Source organism: Rhinatrema bivittatum, chromosome 1 (genome assembly GCF_901001135.1).
Source record: "Rhinatrema bivittatum chromosome 1, aRhiBiv1.1, whole genome shotgun sequence".
In the NCBI taxonomy this organism is placed as follows: Eukaryota; Metazoa; Chordata; class Amphibia; order Gymnophiona; family Rhinatrematidae; genus Rhinatrema; species Rhinatrema bivittatum.
In genome coordinates, this window is record NC_042615.1 from 170,382,849 (window position 1) to 170,402,368 (window position 19,520).

Genomic DNA, 19,520 nt, shown 5'->3' on the forward strand with positions numbered 1-19,520 from the left:
TTTTTACCCACTTTTACCCATGGACTTTTCACATTTTTCAAAGTGAAGTTACCCTAAGGATGTTCTATCATTTTAAAATGGCATGAAAACAATAATAATTGTCATGCTATTTTGTGTAATTTCTCATGCAAAATGACAAAAAAACTAATATAATTTTATGTTATTTCTGTCATTTTAACATGTGCCATGCACAAAATTAAGAAAAGTATACATTATTATTTATTATTTTTAAATAAATTAAAAATAGGGAGGATAACTTTAAAACATCTCTGTTTACACCAATTATATATGTGTATATGATTGTGAAGATCTACCCCGGTATTTTATAACCCTTCATCTTTCACATGTATGCAAATAATACAATGAATAGATATTCATATTAGCCAGATAAGTTCAAACTTAGGCCTGGATTCATCATTCTATCACAGGATGATAAATACTTCGAAAATGGGGGGCGGGGGGTGAGGGGGGGGCGGGCCTGTGAAAGCCAGCAGCCTTCGCACCACCGCGGTTGACTTTCGCACCGAATAGCGCTACCGTGAAAGGTGGTGCTATTTGGTGTGCTACTGGTGATGATAAGTTTACTAACCTTGTCGACGCCAGCGAAGACATCGCCATATCCACCCCCTCGCCACCCCGACTCCTCCCCTCACCACCCTAACTTCGCCCCCAGCATGCTATCACATGCAAAAAGGGACTTTTCTCTTGTGATAGAGGTTTAACGCACGCGATAAACCTTTGAAAATGACCCTCTTATCTAGCTAAGGGGGTCATTTTCCAAGGAGTTACCGCAAGAGATAATTCCGCTAACAGCTGTTAATGCAAAGTTTTAATTTTGTATTCAGGGGCGGAGCATATGTAAAGTAGGAAAGAGTTATCATGTGCCACAGTGTTATCGCAACCAATAGCTACACCTCTTTCATTTGCAGTACATTGTGTACTAGAGGCCAGTAAAGGTTTATCACAGTTCATGATGTTTCCAGACAGCCTGTTTTTGAGAGAGAGAGAGAGAGAGAGAGAGAGAGAGAGAGACTTGCTATAGTGTCTCTTCCCTTCTTCCCTAGACAGGTATTTGTATCCCTATGAGAGGCCCACCTAGTAACTTGAGGTGGGGATTAAGTATTAGTGTAGGGGGTTGGGGGCCACTTTCACATTCAACATGAGACGTACGAACAGAACAGTGGTCTCTTGTGAAGATTTGATGGCCTTCGGAGTGAGGAAACTCACTCCAAGATGAGATTTGGACAATGTTCTCTCCACCTAGCTAACCCACACCCCATATCTAACCCACACCCCCAGCCCTACCTAAATCCCCCCCCCCCCTTATTTTATTTTTTACGCCTGCCTCTTGCAGGCACATCTTGTGCATGCCGACCAGCTGCCGGCGTGCCAACCTCCGGCATAGCCACTGTGCCGGAGGCCTTGGTCCCGCCCCCTTCCCACCCCCGGATCAGCGCCATGCCCACAACCCCGCCCCCTTCCCGCCCCTTTTCAAAGCCCTGGGACATACGCGCATCCCGGGGCTTGTGTGCACCGCTGAGCCTATGCAAAATAGGCTCAGCGCGTGCAGGGGAAGGTTTTTGGGGTTAAGCGCATTAGTTACGTGTGTAACCCTTTGAAAATCTACCCCATTATACTTAAGGATTCAAAGGTTGTCTTAGAAAGAAGAGTTCCAATCTTAGGATAGGGACCTCTTCTGCAGATCTCTTCCTTTTCTCCTCACATTCATATTTCTCAGATCTTCATATTCTGTAAGGGGGGGGGGATACTGAAACTCTCTGCAGGACTCAGGCTTATTTTAAAAGAGAAATTCCTCATGGAATTTTTTTGAAAATGTGTCCAACTCATACAACATGGGTACAAAAGTATAATGAATTTTGCACCTGAATGGGAAGAGTTGCAAAGTAACAGGTCAATACAGTAAAGTGCGGCTGCGGTTACCCTGTTTCTAACCCGCCTTTTACTCACAATTTGGCCACGTTAGCCCAACCCGCGATCCGCTATCCCCTTTAACCCATTCTTACCGCCTCTTTAAATCAACAAGTAACCCTTTTCGCCCGCGGCATGTATATGAGATGCAAACGATCGGATTAGCTATTTCCCCTCATTCAGTAACGCGTGCCCTGACTATCGCCTTTTTTCCCTGCAGTTTAGCCGCGCGTTTAACCGGCTAACTTACCGCCTACCCTTACCCCTGCATTAGAGGCAGGGGTAAGGGTAGGCGGCAAACTTTCTCCCAGCCCTCGCTCACCTGCCCTGGCCGGTGAGCGAAAAAGGGGCAGCCCAGTCCTCTCTACCGTCCTCCCAAAGCAACAAAAGCATGCATTCAGCCTGTGCGTGCAATTTGGCGCTCAAGGCATGACGTCACACGTAGTGATGTCATGCCTTGAGCGGCCAAATTGCACGCACAGGCTGAATGCATGCAGGAGAAGTGGCTGCAGCTGGAGTGATCGTGTCAGGGGCCCATTCAGGCATCCATCTTCACCGGCGGGGCCACTTTCGCCGCTGGCAGCCCCCGGGACGCAGGGGAGTCGCGGTGCATCTCCGGAGGAGGGCTGCAAGAGTAAGTTACACTTTACATGTCGCTTTTCTCCTTTTATCCTTTTTCGCTCCTTTTTCACTTTCGTTGCTTCGGGAGGAGGGTAGAGAGGACTGGGCTGCCCCTTTTTCGCTCATCGGCCAGCTTTCGTTGCTTCGAGAGGAGGGTAGAGAGGACTTGCAAACCCGAGCGTAGGAGAACCGAGCGTAGGAGAACCGTCCACTTCCTGGTACCTGTCATTTCAAATGTCATTTGAAATGACAGGTACCAGCACACCCAGCTACTGTATAGGCGCTGTATAGCGCTCTATACAGTAAAATGGATTGCGCGGGCCTAACCCTTATCGGACGTGGCTTGCATTTGCAAGCTATTTAAATACAGTATCGAGCAGTAGGGGTGTGCATTCGTTTTCGCCGTATTGGCGATCCGCAACGTATACTGCACTATTCGTAGTATTCGTGGGGAAGCGAAACGTATTGCGATTCCCCACGAATACATGAATATTCGCCAAATTATACGGCCACCTAAATAAAAATTTAAATAACCCCCACACCCTCCTGAACCCCCCCAAGACTTACCAAAACTCCCTGGTGGTCCAGCGGGGGGTCCGGCAGCCATCCCCTGCACTCACACCCTCGGTGCCGGGCTCATCATGGCGCCGATAGCCTTTGTCACAGGAGCTACCGGTGCCATTGGTCAGCCCCTGTCACATGGCCATCAGCGCCATCTTGTGCTCCTACCATGTGACAGGGGCTGACCAATGGAACCGGTAGCCCCGTGACATAGTATGGGCAAAGGCTATCGGTGCCATTTTGAGTCCTGGCATCGGACGGCCGGAGTGCGGGAGGTCACTCCGTGACCCCCGTTGGACCCCCAGGGACTTTTGGCCAGCTTGGGGGGGCCTCCTGACCCCCACAAGACTTGCCAAAAGTCCAGCGGGTGTCCGGGAGCGACCTCCTGCATGCCGGCCATCCGTTGCCAGGACTCAAAATGGCACCGATTGCCTTTGCCCTCACTATGTCACAGGTACCGACGGTCGGCCCCTGTGACATAGTGAGGGCAAAGGCGATCGGCACCATTTTGAATACTGGCAGCAGATCGCCTTTGCCCTCACTATGTCACAGGGGCCGACCATAGGTACCTGTGACATAGTGAGGGCAAAGGTGATCGGCGCCATTTTGAGTCCTGGCATCGGACGGACGGCATGCAGGAAGTCACTCCCGGACCCCCGCTGGACTTTTGGAAAGTCTTGTGGGGGTCAGGAGGCCCTCCCAAGCTGGCCAAAAATCCCTGTGTGTCCAACGGGGTTCCCGGAGCGACCTCCTGCACTCCGGCCGGCCGATACCAAGACTCAAAATGGCGCCAATAGCCTTTGCCCATACTATGTCACAGGGGCTACCGGTGCCATTGGTCAGCCCCTGTCACATGGTAGGAGCACAAGATGGCGCCGGTGACCATGTGACAGAGGCTGACCAATGGCACCGGTAGCCCCTATGACACAGGCTATCGGTTCCATGATGAAACCAGCACCGAGGGTGTGAGAGTGCAGGGGATGGCTTCTGGACTCCCCGCTGGACCACCAGGGACTTTTGGTAAGTCTTGGGGGGGGTCAGGAGGGTGGGGGGTTGTAATTAATTTTAATTTTAGCTGGGACACGAATATAAATCGCCGTATTAATGCATTGGGGCGCCATATGGCCGAATGCAATGCATTTGCTCCCCGACGAATCCGAATCACGAATGCAATGTATGGCGTCCCTCTGCACATCCCTATCGAGCGGTAGGTGAGGCAGACTGTGCGTGCAGCAAACGCGGGTGTGCCCGGTACTAACGCAGTTCTTCCTACCGCTCCTTACTGTATCGGCCCGTAAATGAGTGAAAATGTGCATGAAGATGTGAAAATGAAATCACATTTACTTTCACTCTCTTGACCCAACATTGACCCACTTGGTAAAAGTGTACATTCTTTTATCCACATATGTGGGGGGAGAAGGGCAATAAACAAACTGTGTTTCTTGGAGGTAAACACTTATTTATCCATGTAAAAACATTTGATTATTGTTCCTTCTTTGTCCAGCTATTCTTCTAGAGTCAGTAAAATAGGTTAGCAATCAATAAAAGTTTCTCAGAATATCAGAAAAAAAATGTTTCTCAGATATAAGCTACCCTGCTCTTGGTATGCTTATAACATAGGAGGTCAGATGCTTAAAGTTCTGCTTAAGACAACATTTCTGAAATGCAGTAACAAATACAGCAGACAAAGAACAGGCAAGGACCTTAAGGTCATAATTCAGGTGTTAATAAATAGAGATTTTCAAAGTGTCTATAGTTTGTTGCTGAATTCCCAGAAAACAAGATGTTCCAGCTTTGAACAGGAAGGGAAAAGGGCAAAATAGATATTATTTTTTATATTTTTATCTAACCTACTTTACCCTTAAGTTAAAAAATGAAAACCATGGCTGATGCTGTTTTGCAGTGATAGTTTGCATCCCTTCTCAATCTGAATGACCTTTCTAAACTCCAGTTCTGTCTTGGATTTATATTATAATCTTTTTCTCATCTACAATCTAAACAAACACATTTTTGCAAACAAGAACATAAAGATATTGCTTGTGGGGAGAGGAAAAAAATATGATTCAAACTGAACATACAATTAAGTTTTAATTCCAAACAAATTAAACTGCCTACCATATAATTTTTATAAATTTGAATTGTTGTTTACAAAGAAATACTGGGGTAGATTTTCCATCTCATTCAATCATCAATTAAGTTAGGTTGCTAGACCAAAGATTTTGACAATTTACCATTGTTGAGCAACTATACTTATTTTCCTTAGGAAGTTAAATGTAACCCGTCAGATTCTGGATGATATCAGGGGTGGGGTTATATCAGGGAAAGAATGTGACTAGCACAAATGTTTAGGCTTATTTACAAAGTTGTTTTGTGTTCTCACAGGTGTTAAGAGTTAAAAGCACTAATGAGTTTAATGTATACAGATTTTATATCAATGAGGCATTAAAGTGCATTAATTTGCATTAAAATGCAAATGAGTTCATGGATATTCAGCATATGCTAATGGTTTCCTTAGCATTTAAATATTGCTGCTTCAGATGAATGAAAGTTCACTACAGCTCAAAGGTCAGACAGAAGTGGTCTTAAAATGTGAGAACTATGATTTCCTTTGGGAAAATGGCACCGGCCCTTACAAAGTGGATTTTGCATGGAAAAGTTTAGAAATTGTATAAAAATAAGTAAAGATTGCACAACATTGCATATCTTAGAATTTATGGCTAGAGTAGATAACTCTGGTCCTGCAATGTCTGATTATCAGGATATGTATGAGGTATATTTGCATGCACAGTCTCCCTTGAATGCTAATAGATCTCATGCTTATTTATTATGGATGTCCTAAAAAGCAGATTTGTTTGTGGCACTCCAGGATAGAGATATGCATTAGTTTTCCCTGAATTAGACAATTTCAATGAATTATCTATCGGGTGGTGGTGGGCGCTACTATAACCATCATGCTCATCCTGGGTTGAAACAAGGGTGAGCAAAGGTCCCTGCTCAACCTCTGTTTGGCCACGGTTTAGTTTTTAGGCAGCAAGTGGCCCTCAAAGACAATGGCAGATCCAAGAGGTTGGGGCTGCTATTGCATTAAAGGGCTGCTTGCCACATTATTCTGTGTTGTGGTTTTTGGCCATGATACAAAAGAACACATCATGGACCCACAATAGTGGGACACCTCCTGTCAGAAAGCATCACATATTGATTAATCTAGAGGTTAGCTAGTAAGTACCTATGTTTAGCCTTAACTGGCTAAGAGGGTCATTTGTCAAATTGTGTTAGGGCATTAGGGCCATAGTGCCCATGATAAATAAAGCATAGTGAGATGTGTATGCAAATGTTTCCCAACTGGGAGGAGTGAATTAAAATGAGGGATGCTTAGCATAACACACACTATCGTAGGTTTTCACCCACTTCACAGTATTCCAAAATTAATTCCTCATTACTGCAAAAAAAAACAAAAAACTCAAGGAAAAGAGGTTTACAGTGGGCTGAGGTAGGATAAGTCCTGTGACTCAAAGACACCCATTCTACACAATTGTGCAGCCCACATGACTCCCCCCCCCCCCTACTTACACAGGGTGACAAGGAAGCCAAAAATCAACAGGATTACGATGGGCTCTGGTAGAGTAAGGCTGGTAATGCATAAACACACACTCTCTCAAGTGACACAAGTACAAAATGCCTTATCTGTATCATATAAGTATAAAGCTCTGGTGAAAGAGATTGACATGGTATCTGAAAAGAAAGAAGAAACCCTACACATACAGAAATTCCAAAATACAATCAATAACCAAAGAGAAAAGCTTATTGTGCTGGGAACTCTTCTAGAGGGAAAAACTACAGTTAAAAGCCTTCCAGGATCATTGGCCAGCAGAAATGCTATTCAAATAGTCAAAATGATCCAAGAAGAAAACAAAGACTCTAAAGCTGATATTATCATCCATCTGGGAACCAACGTCCTTGCTAGTAACAGCATCCAAGCGGTACAGAGAGATTTCCAGTCTCTAGCGAAGCAAATTGGTCACATGGTGACAACCATCACCTTTTCAGAAGTGTTACCTGTTCATGGAAAGGGGAAGGAGATGCTAAGCCATATTGATAACTTCAATGTATGGCTCAAATGCTGGTGTAAAGAAAAATGTTTTGGATAAATTTGGGGCTGGGGCCATGTATTGAACAGAAAAAAGCTCTTTGTCAAAGATGGCTTACATCTCTCTGAGGCAGGAAAAAGGATCCTAAGAGATAAATTCAAATCATATGTCATAAGACATTTAAACTAGAGGATGGGGTGACAGTAGGATATTAAAATGTCACTCCCTAAATACAAATACAAATGCAATCAAAAAGGGCAAAGGAGATAACAAAAGTCAGTTAAATAAGTCAAAAAGGGAGTCCAAGAAAAGCTGTAACCTGTACCAGAATAGATGGGAAGCTATGAGCACAAATTGCTCGTAGTTTGGGCAATAAAATCCCAGATCTGCAATCCTTAATGGTGGAGGCGGACTTGGACATTGTTGCTGTCATGGAGATGTGCTTCATGGATTCACATGATTGGGATAAGTCCATACCGGGATATAAATTGTTAAGGAAGGACAGAGAGGACAGAAAAGGGGGAGGAATGGCTCTTTATGTCAAAAACAATATCCAAGCTTCCGAGCTGCAAGGAAGATGGGGCAAAGAAGAAGTTTTATGGGCCATCCTAAAAAAGGATGATGGGGAATCCATTTTTATTGGAGTGGTTTATAGACCTCCAAATCAAATGGAAGTACCAGACAGAGATCTGGTTGAAGACATCCAAAAGATGAGGAAGAGGGGAGAAGTGGTGATTGTTGGAGATTTTAGTCTGCTGGATATAGACTGGAGAATCTCTTCTGCGGAATCTAACAGTAGTAGAGAGATAGTGGATATACCCTGCAAGGTGCTCTGTTCAAACAAATTGTAATGGAGCCTACGTGGGAGGGAGCTATACTTGATTTAGTGCTCACTAATGGAGATAATATCTCTAACATCCAGGTGGGCACCCACCTCAGCACCAGTGATCATCAAACGGTATGGGGCAGATTTTAAGAGCCCTGCTCGCCTAAATCCGCCCAAATCCGGGCGGATTTAGGCGAGCAGGGCCCTGTGCGCCGGTGAGCCTATTTTACATAGGCTCACCGGCGCGCGCAGACCCTGGGACTCGCGTAAGTCCCGGGGTTCTCCGAGGGGGGCGTGTCGGGGGCGGGCCCGGCCGTCGCGGCATTTAGGGGGCGTGTCAGCAGCATTTTGGGGGCGGGTCTGGGGGCGTGGTTATGCACCGGGGCGGTCCAGGGGCATGGCCGCACCCTCCGTACCAGCCCCCAGGTTGCGTCCCGGTGCGCTAGCGGCCCGCTGGCGCGCGGGGATTTACGTCTCCCTCCAGGAGGAGTAAATCCCCCGACAAAGGTAAGGGGGGGGGTTAGACAGGGCCGGGGGGGTGGGTTAGGTAGAGGAAGGGAAAGGAAGGTGAGGGGAGGGCGTTAGAGGATTCCCACCGAGGCCGCTCCGATTTCGGAGCGGCCTTGGAGGGAACAGGGGTAGGCTGCGTGGCTCGGCGCACGCCGGCTATACGTAATTGATAGCCTTGCGCGCGCCGATCCAGGATTTTAGCGGATACGCGTGGCTCCGCGCGTATCTACTAAAATCCCGCATACTTTTGTTGGCACCTGGAGCGCCAACAAAAGTACGCCAACGCGCCTTGTTTGAAAATCTACCCCATGGTTTCATATCACTAATAGGATTTGGAGAAGTCACACAAAGATCCGGGTTTTGAGTTTCAAAAACACGGACTTTGTTGAAATGGGAAAGTACCTGGAGGAAGAACTAGAAGGCTGGGAGAAAAAGAGAGATGTGGAACAATAGTGGGCCAAACTAAAAGGAGCAATTACCGAAGCGACTAATACATATGCTAGAAAAGTAAAGAAAATCAAGAAAAGAATGAAACCTATCTGGTTCACAAAGGAGGTGGCTGATAAAATAAAAGATAAAAGAACAGCATTTAAGAAATATAAAGGATCCCAAAGGGAGGATCACAAGGAATAACATCTGGTAGAACTGAGAGAGATGAAGAACGTAATCAAGAAAATGAAAAGTCAAGCAGAAGAAAGGATTGCCAAAGAGGTAAAGTGAGGTGACAAAACATTTTTCAGATACATCAGTGAAAGGAGAAATGTCCAAAGTGGTATACTGAAATTAAAAGGTGAAAAGGATCAATGGGTGGAGACAGATGAAGAAATGGCAGAAATATTAAATGAATACTTTAGTTCAGTGTTCACTAAAGAAGGCCCCGGAGAAGGACCATTGCTAGTTAACAAGAAACTGGAGGGGAGTGGAATGGATGAAACTCCGTTTACAGAAGAGAATGTATGTGAAGAGCTAGGAAAACTGAAGGTGGACAAAGCCATGGGGCCTGATGAGGTTTATCCCAGGATACTGAGGGAGCTCAGAGATGTGCAGGCGGTTCCACTGTGTGACATGTTCAATAGATCCCTGGAATCGGGAGTGGTGCCGAGTGATTGGAGAAGAGCGATGGTAGTCCCATTTCACAAAAGTGGGAGCAGAGAGCAGGCTGGAAACTACAGGCCGGATAGCCTCACCTCAGTGGTGGGAAAAGTATTGGAGTCGCTGCTGAAGGAAAGAATAGTGAACTATCTACAAGCAGCAGAATTGATGGACCAGAGGCAGCATGGTTTCACCATGGGAAGGTCCTGTCAGACAAATGTGATCGACTTTTTTGATTGGGTGACTAAGGAATTAGATCGTGGAAGAGCGCTCAATGTCACCTACTTGGATTTTAGCAAAGCTTTTAATACAGTCCCGCACAGGAGGCTTGTGAATAAAATGAGAATCTTGGGTGTGAGTGCCAAGGTGGTGGCCTGATAGCAAACTGGTTGAAGGACAGAAGACAATGTGTGATGGTAATGGAACTTACTCTAAAGAGAGAGCGGTGATGAGTAGAGTGATGCAAGGGTCGGTGTTGGGACTGGTCCTGTTCAATATCTTTGTGAGCGACATCGCGGATGGGCTAGAAGGAGTGGAGAGAATGAGATGGGATTTAAGGAAGCTGAAAGACTGGTCGAAGTTATGGCAGCTGAAATTCAATGCCAAGAAATGCAGAGTCATGCATATGGGGTGTGGAAATCCGAAAGAAAGGTATTCAATAGGTGGGTGAAGGGCTGATGTGCACAGAGCAGGAGAGAGACCTTGGGGTGATAGTGTCTAACAATATGAAGTCGGCAAAACAATGTGACAAGACGATAGCTAAAGCAAGAAGAATGCTGGGCTGCATAGAGAGAGGAATATCGAGTAAGAAAAGGGAAGTAATTATCCCCTTGTACAGGTCCTTGGTGAGGCCTCACCTGGCATACTGTGCTCAGTTCTGGAGACCGTATCTCCAAAGGGACAGAGACAGGATGGAAGCGGTCCAGAGAAGGGTGACCAAAATGGTGGATGGTCTTCATTGAATGGCTTATGAGGAGAGATTGAAGAATCTAAATATGTACACCCTGGAGGAAAGGAGGAGTAGGGGTGATATGATACAGATGTTCAGATACTTGAAAGGTTTTAATGATCAACGACAAACCTTTTCCGTTGGAAAAAAATCAGCAGAACAAGGGGGTCACAATTTAAAACTCCAGGGAGAAAGACTCAGAACCAATGTTAGGAAGTATTTCTTCACTGAGAGGGTGGTGGATGCCTGGAAAGCCCTCCCGGAGGAAGTGGTGAAAACCAAAACTGTGATTTCAAAGAGTTGTGGGATAAACACTGTGGATCCATAAAGCCTAGGGGATGGGAATGAAGAGAAGACGAATGGGGTGGCTTGTGGTAATGACAGCTACTACCTGGTGATTAATACCCTTATTCAATAAATGTTCACACGGTTAATGCAACTCCAACATTGCTCTATGCTTCAATGGCAAGCAGAAATATGGAAAAGAGGATTTGCATTCAGGCAACAACCAATAAGGTAGCACAGTATGGGTAAACAAATAATCATGGGAGTAGCTTGCTTGTTGCGGCAGTTACTACCCCAATCCAATTAAGCCTGATACTTCACCTTAAATGCATATCCAGCGTAGATCTCGGCTTCAATGGCAGGGGGAATGAAGATAAGAGGATTTACATTCAGGCAACAACCAACAAGGACTGAGTTGCACAGTCTGGGTAAATAAATAAGCGTGGGAGTAGCTTGCTTGTTGCGGCGGTTACTACCCCGTACCAATTAAGCCTGTTACTTCACGTTGAATGCATATCCATCGCAGCTCACTGCTTCAACAGCAGGGGGGAATGAAGAAATAGGATTTACATCCAGACAACATCTAACGAGGCGTCAATGCAGTATGAGTATACAAACATTGGGGTAACTTGCTCAATACGACAGTTACTACCCTGAAACATTAAGCCTTATACTTCATTTTGATGCAGCTCCAACACTGCTCTCTGCATCAATTGCGGGGGTGGAAAGAAATTTGAATCAAAAAGTTACCAATAAGGGCCCTGAACTCAGCGGTTGAAGTAACAGATAAGTATGAGAAAATAAGTGTGAAAGCTTGCTGGGCAGACTGGATGGGTCTATTGGTCTTCTGCCATCATTTCTATGTTTCTATGAATGCACATCCCTACTGCTTGTTCCAGCTGCATATGTTTTTTGTAGTGAATGAGGAATTATAAATCTGGGTAATACATATGAGGTTATTTATGGTCATTGTAGAAGTAACAGCATATAAGTTAAGTTATTTTCATATTTGTCTACATTGCCTATCTCAAGTGACAGTGAATATCAACACTAGTAATGTTTAATAGGAAAACAGTAATGTCTGTAAATGCTTATAATAACTATGTATTTATGTGTGCCTGGAAATATTATATTTTTCTGTGCCCTCAAAATCTAAATATTTCCCATTTCAGAATTTCTTATCTTACATTTATTTTAGATTAGCTGTGGAAGTGAGGTGAGAGAGGCTATAATAGCTAAAAGAACATCTTTGGGAGTCAATTAAAGAAAACAGGAAACTGCAAAAGCACTGGGAAGTAATATGCAAGGCATTGATAAGGAGGGCAAAGAAAGAATTTGAAAAGAAGCTTGCCATGGAAGTAAAAACTCATAATAAAACCTTTTTCTGTTACATTCGAGGTAAAAAGCCTGTTAGGAAGTGAGTTGGACCATTAGAATATGAAGGCGTAAAAGACTCACTTAGGCATGACAAAGCCATAGCTGATTTTTTTTCTTCAGTATTCATGGGTCACACTTTCCTTTCAAAATAACTCTTATCACTATATGGGTACTCATGGCTTAAGGCGGAGGAGAGAGAGAGAGAGAGAGAGAGAGGAGAGGAGAGGAGGAGGAGAAGAAGGAAGTGGTATCCTGCAAACAGGATCTACAGAACAAGGCCACCATTTTTAGTTCTGTCAGAGGAGGAATTCATGTGCAGGTTCAGGTTTAATAAGGAAACCATATAGTGTCTATGCCAGCAGTTAGAGTCAGCCAGCGGGGCCATGCCATGTCAGCCCATCTCAAGATCACCACTGTCGTAGCTATTTTTCCTACCCACACCTTCCAATCTCCTCTTGGGGTCAAGGCTGGCATCAGCCAGTCTGCCACCTCCATGTGCATTGATCAGGTCCAGGCCGCCTTGCTAAGGAGAACACACCAGTATATACCCTTGCCTCAGAGCAGACAGCACCAAGAACAAATCATGCAGGATTTCTATAAAGTGGCACACTTTACCTCCATCCTGAAGGCTATTTATTGCAGATACATCCCTATAAGGGCACCAGGGGGGAATGAGGCTGCATCCTGCACCTGCAAGGGCTTCCAATACTTCAATATGCAGATAGTTTGTCATGTTAAGGGCCTCATTCTAGACATTGAGCCCAAGTTTCCCGGATGCACTCATAATGACTACATCCTCTTGCAGTCAGGAATTCATGATTACTTCCAGGAAGGACTTATTACTGGGGATGGTTACTAGGTAAGAATGCATGTTTGCTAACACCACATCACAACTAACCTCTTCTGTGGGTCTCCCATATCTCTAGCTGGCCTTTCCGCTCAGATGGATAGCTAGGATCCAGTCTAATCCCTTAGTGTGCTGTCCAGCCTCAAAGCCTAGCCAAGCATTTTCATCTGGCTTCTGTATTACAGGTGACAGAGCCTATCCACTCAAAATCTGGCTCATGATCCCTGTGGCCACCCCATAGAGTGCTGCAGAGGTATGATATAACAGGACCCAATGGCTAACAAGAGCAGTCATTAAGAAAACCTTTGGCCTACACAAAACATGCTTCCATTGTCTGGACAGATCTGAGGGATGTCTCCTCTACAACTCATCTAAAGATATTCCTAGCCTGCTGTATGCTACATATCTTGGCCAAAACCAGATCCATGCCTCCTCCAGAGTTGACTAGATGAAGAGGGAGGAAGAATAAGAGCTCAATGAGGAGGAATTGTAAGAGGTACATTGCCACAGTCAGCTGTTTAAACTGTTTCTTCAATGATCCTACAACTACAAGGACTTTAACATTGAGTTCACACCAGTCATTGTAAAAAGATATTTGCTCCTATTACTGCAGTTACAGATGAGCCCCGTAAGTAGGCCATTGACTTCTTGCTTCCAACCATAGAACAATCAAACATGTAATCTTCTTTTGAACTTGCAACAGTGATCACAGAACACATATGAGGCACACCTGAACCCTACTGGGCCTCTCAAGATTTGGCAGGGGAAAGGCCTTGAAGTCCATCATCTGCTGAATTCTCCAGATATTTACCTGAATTCTACTGGAAGAGAGTCCATCAGGGTCCTGTGATAGACAAGTCTTTGCACCCTTATAAAGACTACTTTTCCTGCACAAGATGTGGTTAAATACCACCCTTCTTCATTACAGCTGCTGATTATGCACTATCTTCTGATCACAATCACTTCTTCTCTTGCTGCTAATGCTACCCTTGCTGTTGCAGCACTTCTTATCTCTGGAAGTTGTCTCACATCCTTAACTCATCTGAATGGTGTTTCTAGTATAATCCAGGTGAAACATCACATCCTCATGAGAATGACTATCTGCAATGTCTTCACAGTGTTGAAGTTATTTCAACCTAATTAAGCTTCAACCTTCTCCATGGATGGAAGAAAACTGCAACAGACCGATGCAATATAGTGCACTCAGCCAAGCACATGACTTTACATGTGATCGGTCTTGTATTTTGGATGAGCATCCATAACCCCTGATGCAATACAGAGATTATAGCTCATCCAAAATGTGCATCCAAATCACCACTAACCTAATAGCACTCATCACATGTAAAGTACATAGATGAGGCTATTAGCTAATCCCCACAATTCAAATTGTTTCCCGCATGGCGAATGCACCTTTGCAACATGACAAATTCTGTGCCAGCTCAGGGCTGGCATAAAGGTCTGCCGCACTCATGGGCTTTTTGTTAAAAAACAAAACCTCCTGCTTTCTGCGATTCCTCCTCTTAGTATCATCAGGATACTAAGCATAAGGAACCACAGAATGCAGATCCAGGTAAAAATGAAAAGTCTTGAAAAAAATTCTGGCTGCCCAATATACATGCACAAGATACATGATGCAGGCCACACTGACAGCCATCTCTCTTGTGTGCCCAATGCCAAGGATGTTGTGAACCTGCCCGTGATGCATGTGGGCAGGCCCCCTACCTTCCTCTCAGCTGTTCCCTTAGCAGCGCAGCAGATTGCTGCTGATGCTGTCCTCCACGGCCTGGAGGCTGCGGCCATCTCCTGCCCTGTGCAGCAGGGCTGAACAGCTCGACTCATTCTCACAGCTGTCCTTGGACAGCAAGGAAGCCGTCTTTGCCGCTGCCGGGGTCTTCACACGGCAGGGAAGCCATCCTTGCCGATGCCTGCAACCTGCCTTGCTTCTTCTCGCTGCGGCAGGGCTGCTACCGCTGATGCCGCTGTCCATCTCGGGCCCTCCACGTGGCAGTCACCACCGACGTGCTTGCTCTCCTCTCCTGTTTCTCCCTAGGCTCAGGCATGTGCCTCTGCTCGGCATTTAAAGGGCCAGTGGCGGGAAAAGCCCCGCAGCCTATGGAGATGACATCATCTTCCAGCCTTGCTTCAGCTCTATAAAAGGGACCCTGTGTCAGTCCATCTTTGCCTTCGCAAGGAGTTAGATGCTCCTGGGTTTTCCTATCCTTCACTCCAGGAGTCTTCTCTGTTCCATCGCTTCTTCAAGGTCCTGTGTTTTCTGTTGGAGCTCCTGTGCCTTCGTTCCTGATGTTCCATGTCCAGATGTTCTGCTGTCCTGTGAGTTTATTTCTGAAGTCCGTGATCCAGTCCAGATGTCTGTCTTCCATTCCTGATGTCCAGTCCTAATGTTCCATGATTCAGCCTTGATATTCTTGATGTCCGTGATCCAGTTCCTGATGCTCCGTGATCCAGTTCCTGATGTTCCTGACATCTGTGATCCAGCCTTGATGTCCTGAACCCTTGGTTCCTCGTTGCCATCCTTCCTGGCGTGACATGTCATGGTCCGTGACCAGCCTCACGGGCGGGCTGAGTAGAGCGCCTCATGGCACAAGGCCTGCCTTCTTACCAGCAGCACAAGACTCCGGAGGGTCATCCTTGCTTGAAGCCTAATACCATCTAGGTCTGGTCTCCTGAATCTTGTCCCAGCTCTCGGACCTCCTTGTGCCTGATCTGTCAATGTTTTAGACTCTGCATGAACCTGTGCTTCTCCAGCATGGTCTGCGACCAGCCACTGTATAGGGTGTGCCCCAGTACAGGCCTCTACAGTTTCTAGCTCATCTAGAGTCTGCCCCGCATCCAGTGTGATCCGCGACCAGCCCCATGGGTGGGCTGTGTAAGGCATGCTGCATCGCAGTCTCAACCCAGTACATTGTTCCTGTATCCTCGTCTTCAGTTCCTTGTTCCTGAATCATCGTCTTCAGTACCTTGTTCCTGAGTCTTTCTCCAAGTATCCACGTCACAGCCTGAGTCTTCATCTGAGCTTTCCATGTTCCAAGGCCTTCATTGCCCCTGGCCTCCATCCAGCCTGCCACTACCCAGCAGAAGGTCTGAAAGGGCTTGGAATGGTCGGAGGACCATTTAAAGACCACCATTACGTTGTTGGTTTTCCTGTAGCATGCAGGTCCGGTGGAGGGTCAGTACCTTCAGTCATCCTTGTCTTCGTTCCAGCCTTGCTCCTGCTCCAGATTCCATCATCTGTCTTCAGTCCAACCTTGTTCCTCTCCAGCCCATGCTCAGGCATGCCTTGCCTGCCTCTGTACCTCTTCAAAGTTCCTCTGGGGTTGAGCCGTGGTCCAAGAACACACAATGCCCTGGAAAGTGGAACCGCTCTCCTAGCGCTTCCTAACAAAGGAGGCACTAGTGTTGTACAATTTTTTCTAGAGTCTCCTTTTTAATGTGACTCCTCATTTAAATATCAGATCATGCGCCCAGGAGAGGTGACTGGTCGCACGATAGGAAAGCGGGTGCTCAGCATTGAGCACCCATTTTCTACGCACCCATATTGTATCAGCCTGAATATGTTTGCATGGATCTGTTGCCAAGTGCTCTTTCATTCTACAGGTGGCACAGTGGTCCACCTGGACTATCTAATCCATCCTCCCAGCTCAATGTTCCTCAGTTTCCTTTGGTGGCAATCTCTCTCTTGTATGAGGGCCCTGATAGCTAGGCTGGCTCTCCAGCATCTTAAAATACTAAAAACGCTATTTGTGAAAACATGCAAAGTGCGCTAAAGCCATATTGAATGGCTTAACACAAATGAAAAAGATGTAGTTAAAGCCGTGCGATATAAGAACATAAGAAATTGCCATGCTGGGTCAGACCAAGGGTCCATCAAGCCCAGCATCCTGTTTCCAACAGAGGCCAAACCAGGCCCCAAGATCCTGGCAAGTACCCAAACACTAAGAAGATCCCACGCTACTGATGCCAGTAATAGCAGAGGCCAGCCCACTTGGCCACAAATCCTGCCCCATACTCCTCCCCTTTTCCTAATTTGCATCGCACCATGCATTATGGCGTTTTCTTATGTGTTAAAGGTGTTTTCGCAGTTTCAAGATTTTTTCCTCCGGTAATCTTGCTATCATTTTTTGGGAATCCATCTCTATTCCCAGGAAGGATATGGTTGTAGATGGACCTTCTGTTTTGTTGCCCGGCAGTGGAACTTCAAATTTCTCTGCCATTGCCTGGAATTCTGCTAGCAAGTCACTACATGTGTTGGAATCTTGTAGCCCCACAAATAAAAAATCGTCCAAGTAACGTATAATGTTATTGGATGCTGTCTTTTTTGCTAGTACCCAATGCAAGAATGAGCTGAAAAGTGTTGAGCACCCCATCCACGCCCGGCCCGTGCACGGGCCTGCTCACCTCGCTAGCTCATCTGCAGGTCATGGGTCGGCCTCCCCAGCATCAGCCGTGAGCTCCCCTAGGCCTCGGCGTCCTGCTGCAGCAGTCGCCGGGCTTCCACCGTGTACCAGGCCTCACTCTGGAGTTCGGCATATCCAGTGGCGTTGGCCACACCCCTGCATGCATGCGCATGGACCGCCCGGCCTCTTGTAGGGCCAGGGATGGGTCCTAGCTCCGCGGCATGCCCTGATTGATGGAACAATATAAGGAAGTCCCTGCCTGCACTTCCTTGCCGTGGCAATCAAGTCAGCACTGTAAGTGTACTAGTTTGTCTCAGTGTTCACAGTATTATTCCAGCCTTATTCCAGCCTTGTTCCAGCCTTGTTCCAGCGTCCTTCTGTTTCTGCGTCTTTCTGTCCATCCTTCCAGGTAGTACTCTCGGACTGTCTCTCTGGTACTGACCTTGGCCTGTTCCTTGACCTTCCTGTCCGCTGCCTGCATCTTGACTTCTGCCTGCCTTGTGTCCTCGTCTGACCTCTGGAACATGACCTCTGCCTCGTTGACTACTCCTCTGACTGATCCTCAGATTCTAACTTCAGCTACCATTGACCACATCTTCTGATTCTGGCTCTGTCCCTTGCCTTGTCATCGCCTACACTATTTTGGCCTTTCTTGCCTCTCCAGGCCAACAGCGTGAAGTCCAACCATGATCCCTTGCTGATCATGGGCACACCTCTCTACTACCTCTCTAGGAGACCCTGTGAGTCCCACCTAAATCCAAGCGACCCGGGTCCCTATGGGCTCCACCCAGGGGGACCTTGGGCTTTCAATGGTGAAGCTCATCCTAGCCTCTGTCTCCTCCTATGCTCCACCCACTGGAGGTAGGTGCTACCTGGTCCATACCAAGGGGCAGTTCTCCACTGCTCCAGGACAAGGGTATACCTCCAAGCACAACAGGTTGCCAAGGCCATGGACTTGGCTAAGTCTTCCACCTCCAGGACCCTATCGGGTTTGGCCGCTACAGTCCAAGAACATCGCAGGGCTTTGGAATCGCTAGCCTCTTCGGTGGAAGAGCTTCGTTCCCAGCTGCGAGATACAGCTCTAGCTAAACCCGTGGGCCTATCAGACTATGCTACCCACAGCATCATTGGTGCTCCCTGCACCTCCCCGATACAACAGGGACCCACGCTCCTGTCATGGCTTCCTGAATCAGTGCTTCATGCAATTTGCACTGCAACCATCCTTGATCCCAAAGGAATCAACCAAAGTGCCTTCATCCTTTGCCACCTGGAAGGGAAGGCTCTGGCATGGACCTCTCCCTTATGGGAACGCTCTGATCCTATGCTTTCCAAGCTACCTGAGTTTATTGTTCTCTTCAAGCAGACCTTTGGAGACACAGGCTGCCAAGCTGTAGCCAGCCAGTCTACTTCATCTCCGTCAAGGGTCTCCGACCCTCTCTGAGTATAGGGTGGAGTTTAGGACCCTGGCTACTGAGCTCGGGTGGCAAGAAGATTGACTGCAAGCCATCTTCCTAGATAGACTCTCCAGCGCTCTTAAAAATGAACTCTCCATTCGTGAGACTCCCACATCTTTAGAGGACCTTATTTCCCTCATGGGAAGATTGACCATCGTCTCCGGCAAAGGCGCCTAGAAGTAAATGCTTCCCACTCTCCTATACCATGTCCCACGCGTGTCCAGAGTTCTCCAGCCAAGATTCCAGCATCACCACCTTCTCCCATGGTGGAAGCTATGGAGGTGAACTGTGGGCGATTGACTCCGACTGAACGTTTTCGTCGGAGGAAGGAGGGTCTTTGCCTTTACTGTGGCACTTCCAGACATCTTAGACAGTTCTGTTTGGCCTGTCCGGAAAACTGCAACGCCTGAGCCTGGTGGGGGTCCAAAACTTAGGTGCTGTCATCACCGGCCCCCAACTCCTGCTTCCAGTCTCTCTGGGCATCCAGGCCCACTCCTTTACTACCACTGCTCTGGTCGATACAGGAGCAAGTGGCAGCTTCATCATGGATGACTTCGTCAAGCTTC